Source organism: Oryctolagus cuniculus, chromosome 2 (assembly GCF_964237555.1).
Source record: "Oryctolagus cuniculus chromosome 2, mOryCun1.1, whole genome shotgun sequence".
Lineage (NCBI taxonomy): Eukaryota > Metazoa > Chordata > Mammalia > Lagomorpha > Leporidae > Oryctolagus > Oryctolagus cuniculus.
In genome coordinates, this window is record NC_091433.1 from 17,500,245 (window position 1) to 17,506,774 (window position 6,530).

The 6,530-nt window shown below is 39.2% G+C and overlaps 1 long non-coding RNA gene across 1 annotated transcript; it reads right to left on the minus strand.

Moving 5' to 3' along the window:
* Positions 1 to 2,251: 2,251 nt before the first annotated feature.
* Positions 2,252 to 4,142, minus strand: LOC103352343 (uncharacterized). The gene is made up of 3 exons (XR_007917946.2): positions 4,032 to 4,142; positions 3,431 to 3,674; positions 2,252 to 3,015 (listed from the first exon to the last, which is right to left on the minus strand). It is a non-coding gene; the product is annotated as an uncharacterized lncRNA (long non-coding RNA).
* Positions 4,143 to 6,530: the final 2,388 nt, after the last annotated feature.

Genomic DNA, 6,530 nt, shown 5'->3' on the forward strand with positions numbered 1-6,530 from the left:
ATCCTGGACAAAGATAACTTGGGTGTGTGAACTTAGGGTCTCACAGTGGCTCAGGCATAAACTACAAGCCACTAAAAAGAACACATATTAAAAAAATTCTCTGGGGAGCCGGCACTGTGGCATAGTAGGCTAAGCCTCCACCTGTGCTGCTGGCATCCCTTGTGGGCACTGGTTCATGTCCTGGCTGCTCCTACTCTGATCTAGCTCTCTGCATATGGCCTGGAAAGGCAGTTAAAGATGGCCCAAGTGTTTGGGCCCCTGCACCCACATAGCAGACTCAGAAGAAGCTCCTGGCTCCTGGCTTCAGATCGGCCCAGCTCCGGCCATTGTGGCCATTTGGGGAGTGAACCAGTGGATGGGAGACCTCTCTCTCTGCCTCTCTGTCTCCCTCTCTCTGTCTGTCACACACACACACACTCTCTCTCTCTCAAATAAATAAATAAATAAATATCCTAATTTTTTTCTCTAACCTCTGCCCCATGCATATTACCCTGCACTCCTCATTATGCTGAATCCGCAGTTAAATTCCAATGCACAGAGAAAGGCCTAGAGGGTGGTTAATTCAGATACTGAGCAAATTTTTGTCCTAGTGACTCACTGCTGTGGCTTCTCCATATTTGAGCTCAGACTGGGAAGCCAACAGCTGCTACACCATTTTACCAACTGAAACATTCAGCAATATTTTCTATTTTTTCCATTTTTAGTGAAATAATTGTCTACTGAAATATAGTCTATTATGGACTAAATGGTTATGTCCTTGTACAATCCATATGTTGAAATCTTAACCCCCCATGATTTTAGGAGCTAGAACCTTTGGAGGTGACTGGGCCATAAAAGCTCCTCTCATGAATGGAAGCAGTACCCCTACAAAAAGAGACACGAGAGAGCTTACTTTCTGTAAGGAGGGAGCAAGACCATTATCCACAAACTAAGAGCAAACTCACCACACACCAGATATAGAGGCACTTTGGTGTTGGACTTCCTGCCTCCGTAACTATGAGGTATAAGTGCTTGTGGTTTGAGCCACCCAGCACACCACTGCTCCCACCAACTGAGACACCATCCTAATTCTCCACTCTGCAGACTTCCCCCATTAATAACCCTCTCCGTCTTCCCTCTGCACCTTCACTCTCTGTTGGCTTCATTTAAAGATATAGGCATGTCTTTCCATCCACATCTTGGTTTTAACATTTCCTTCACTCCGAGACTCTTCTAAATTATTTTTTAATGATTAACTCTACTACATCATCCATAATACTTTGTATTTGGGTTGGAATCATGAGATGGAACAAAAAAAAGATAAACAATGGTGGAATCAAATGGATTGATACTGAAGTATTACAATAGTTCAGGTAAAAACAGAAGGTAGTTTTTGACTAATACAGTTATAGTTAGAATGGAAGGATTGCCTGAGAAGCAGAAGGTCTTGATTGGGAGTAGAGAAAAAGTTTTGAAGTTTGCATTTCAGAAAGTGAGAAAGTGAAAATTACTAAAGAAAGCAAATACAATTGTCCAGCCAGTGCCATGTGCCTACTTGAGTTTAATGAAAATGAATTTATTAGTACATCAACCTGCCCAATTCTTCTAGTAGATCTCAGCTTCCTGGGCAAATTCATCACAAGAATGATAAATTATTTGGGAAGCCATAATGAAAAGGATTTTTGCCGTCTCTTAATGCTCCCCAAACTTACTTCTTAAAATCATTCTTAACATCCAACTCAAATTACAACTTTACATAAAGCCTTCCTTTTTAGATTTCCCAAGAACTTTTGTCACTTGTACATGTTGCCTTTTAGTTGTCTGCATATTTGATTTGGTTTAATCAATATATTCCATGAAGATATAGGGGCAAGAGATCTGTAACAGTTTTATTTTTCTCCCGAAGTCCATCATCTTTCCCTCCTGTAGGGCTGCACTGAAATTTGGGAAGTAACATCTTTTATGCTTTTAATCTGTATTCTTTTGGGGAGAGGTAATTTTCTGGTGTGCAAGTGCTTTGGTGACCCAGGCACATAACTCAGGCCAATACAGAGAGTTGCCTCTGAGTTGTCTCAGACATGGACACCAGTGAATTCCGCACCTGGAACTCTTCTGGAAACCTGGGGTAAGAGAAGTTCCTAATGGGAGGATGTTAACGAACAGAACGCAGCTCGGAAGCCACCAAGAGGCCCATCTGAGGAAGACCTGTTTAAGAATTATTTTAAGAGAAGGAAAAAAAAAAAAAAAAAAAAAACAGGGCAAGGAAGGAAAGATGTTCTTAGTTAGATCAAGTCCTGGGACACAGCCATGCCGGCAGATGAACTCCTGTTTATCAGAATCCTCTTCTTTGCTTATTACAGTTTGAGTTTGATCTTTGAATCCTCAAAGTCCTACCACCTCCACAAATAGCCATCCTCAACATTCCCTCTAACCTCCAGGCCTCCAAGACATCTACCATGGATTGTATCAAGTCAAAATCTAAAACTGCTGTGATTTTAATATGTCCCCAAAAGTTTGCATGTGTTGGAAATTTCTCAAATTCATAGGTGAATGGTTTTGGAGGCATGGTCTTTGGGAGGTAACGAGGATTGTATGAGATAAGGGAGGGGCCCCACAATGGCACTACCAGCTTTGTAATAAGAACAGAGACCTGAGCTGGCATGCTTGGTCTGCCCCACCATATGCTGCCACCTACCCTCACCTGATGCTAAGCAGATGTCAGCACCACACTCTTAGAATTCCCAGTGTCCAGAATCATTAGCCAAATAAGGTTTTGTTTTTTTATAAATTACCCAGTCTAAAGTATTTTGCTAAAGCAACAGAAAATGGACTAAGACAAAGACAAAATTACTTGGCTGGTCATTTCTTTGGTGACGGGCATTTCTTGCCCTCTCAGCTAAGATTAGGTAACCTGAGAACCATTTATTGCAGATCCTGAAGCCAGACTTCTGGGGTATGAAGCCTGGCTCCACCGCTCACCTGCTGAGTGGCCTTCAGCAAAGTACTTTGCCTTTTTGTGCTTCTGATTCATCATCCCTACAATAGAAATTATAATGGTAACACCTCATACAGTAGGTGTAGGAAGTCAATATCTAAAAAGCCCTTGGAAAAGTGCACGGCACATATATCCACCATATAAATAAGCCCCCTGTGAGTCTGAGCTATTTTTATTACTATTATTGTCACAATGATGATTATTATCATCATTATTTGTAACACCACTGCTTACTGCTATGCCCCTCAATTATAAAGAGTGAATCATTCTTAACTATTATATAAGAGGATTGTAATAATGTACTCATTCGCTTGATCCTGCAGTTTTAAATGGGACCAAATTCCCAAGGCATCATGCGACAGCCCTTTCGATCTCAGAGTACTGTAAAAGTCCCAAACCATTCTGCCTCGTTCCTGTTTTTTCTCCCCCTCCCCCTCCACGCCTGCCTTTAATTACCTTCTGTTCTTTCAGCCTCATCTCTTATGCCCAACTTCCAGTGGGCCCTGGAATCTGATGTTAGAGTTTAATCTCAGCATTTTCCTTGGTCACTGCTGGTTATTAACCTTTTGTCTTTCAGCTGCTTTTCAATCTTTCAATAGTTTTCCTCAATTATCTATCACCTTCTGGCCTTCTCAACTGGTGATTCAGCTAATTCTTCATACATGAGCACCCATTCCACGGTGAGATTTTAGAACATTATCTAATCAGGATTCAAAATGTAATATCCAAGACAGAGGAATGAATAAATGCCATATATTTCAGGGGGGTTAAAAATGAAAATGCTTCTTCTTTTCTATTCAAATTTTCCCTTGTGTCTGTTTTCCCTGGAGTCCAAGGAGTTTTGAGGTTAAGCATTACATGCCGCGTGACCAGCACTCAGTCCCATTAATTGCGTACAGCCTAAGGAAAGCGGCTAAAGAGAAGTGATTTGCATATCATGTGGACTATTGAGTTCTATTTAAAGAATACAAGACATATTTATGGCCTAGTCATTTATGGGAGTTCATCACTATTGCAGTGTGGATACAGAGCTCAGTGCCATCATTCAGAATCTTACCTGAAGTAAAGCTGAGGACACAGTTGGCAACAGGCACAAAACGCATAAAAACATCTATGATTTAAACATGAGATGTTGCAACGTGCTAAATTTGGAATGATTTGCTTATCCATGGTCCTGCAGGAAGAAATAAAAGTTCAGCTTGGGAAATGAAGGAAGGAAACATATCAATGTTTTGCTCATAATACTGAGAGAAATATAATTATCTGAATCCTGTGAATTTAAAATGTACCCATTTTATAAAAGCACATTTACTATATTTGGAATACAACTTAAGAAGTTAGAACTTCAAACTCTAGAAATTCAGTAATGGAATTTTTAAAGCAATTTCTAGCTTTCATAAAATATACAATCTGTACTTTTTATACATGAATATACTCAGTAGAAGAAATTTCTGTATGGCTTGCTATAAAAATATTTTAAGTCAAATAATATTGAGTGAAAATTTATAAAACAACAGAGGGCATCCTAAGATGGTACTACATGTAATGTTAGTTAATGACTTTTTTTTTCAACTAAAATGAAGAAAGCACACATACCATGTTAAATATTGAAATGAAATGAGTATCATTTAATAAATGAGCATTCCCATTAGACCTCAGGAAAAAATGTTTCTAGGTCAGTTTCACCAGAAGTGGATCCTCAGGTGAAGGTTTATAGAGATTAGTCATTAGCAAGACCCACCAAGGGTCAAGGAAGTGGCAGGTGGGGGTTAGGGGGAGCCACAGGGTCTGATCTCAAGCAAATTCCCACACAGCACAGCTTTCACCTGATCCACAGGGAGCCCTGGAGAATGAGTTATACCTCAGAGTTGTCCTAACTGGAGTGAAATGTAATAATGACTCTCTTCTGCTCCTAAATCACTGATCCCCTTTGCCTACAGATGTATACACCTCCTGCTGCCCACCCCAATCTGCTGTAGTTTGCATCTTTCACTTCATACCAGTGTACCGCTCACAGAAAGAGCCAGAACATGTAATATTTTCTACTGCTGGGCCACTGCTCTATCCATGCGGATCATCTCTCCTCTAGCACTGACTGTTGAAATTCCTCCATCCTGCATCCTTGGTTGTCCACCTAGAGTCAGCTCCTTATCAAAATTCTCCATATCCTCTATTCAAGTGGCCTCTGTCTGCCATGGTCCTGTAAAGTCTCCCATACTCATGGTTTGCACCTGAATGGGTAAGTATCTGTGTGTAGAGGAAAACCGCTGGCCAGAAGAGGTTTCTGCCTGAGACTTATCAGCACTTGGAACTTCTGCTAAAACCCTGTTCTTTGCATTCCATTATAAGTTTTTTGAGGCCAAGGTTGATGTCTATGATATCAGCAATCATAAATGAGGGAAATCAGCAGATTGCAATACTATAGAAATTGAGGAAAGATATTTTCAAGGAAATGGACTAGAGAATGTGTGTCACATACTTGTGGAATTCAACGTGAATAATGAATGAAAGATGTGTGTGCAGTTAAGGTCCTTGGTAATTTTGGAAAGTATAATTTTTCAAATATATCATAATTACATCATATACTACTACTATATGATGTATATGTAATATATATAATACACTACTACTATAAGATAGATAGATAACTAGCTACATACAAATACACTGCCATACACATTTATAAATATAGGGGATAGATTGCTTCTCAGCCTTTTGGCTAAGATCAAGTACAAATACAGGGGAGAATTAAAAGGTAAAGTGCCGTGCCAGAGATGGTATGCTGCTCACTCAGAATGCAAATAACAGTTATGGGACATGGTAGTAAGTGGCAGGATATTGAGGAGGTTTATATGATAAGAAAATAATTTTTAAGATTGTTTAAAAGACTTTTCTGAAAGGATAAAAAGAAGTAATTCTTTTTTAATTTTTGAGATAATATTTTTAAATTTCCATTATAGTCAAAAACTTAAAGAAAGAAAAAATGAAGGGAAGGAAAAAGAGAAATACCATTATAGTCTTAGAATTTTATCTCAGAACTACACAGAATCTGTTCTCTGTATTGATATCACACTAGCATGAGAATTGTTGAGAACTGTAGTAATTATCATGCATTTTCTGTGACCCTGAGAATCTAATGTATTAATAAGTTCCTTAAAATTTTTTAAAGTAATATGAGGAGGAATTGATATTTTTAACTTTCTCAAAAATGATTAATCTAAAATTAATCAGTAGGTTTGTGTAATTTCTGTAATTCTGTAATATAGAAAGTAAAAGCATCCAAATACCAGCTTGACCTTTGTGTAATTTAGCATTTTTCTATTAAATAGGCAGATTCGCGCATGAGGATACTTCAAACAGTTCATAGAAAACTGGGGCCAGTGTTGGGCTCTGTGAGTTAAGCTGCCACAGTTTAAGCCACTACCTGAGAGGCAAGCATCCCATATCAGAACACCAGCTTGGGTCCCGGATGCTCTGTTTCCAATCCAGTTCCCTGCTAATGCATCTGAGAAAGCAGCTGTTTATGGTCCAGGTACTTAGGCCCCTGCCACCCACA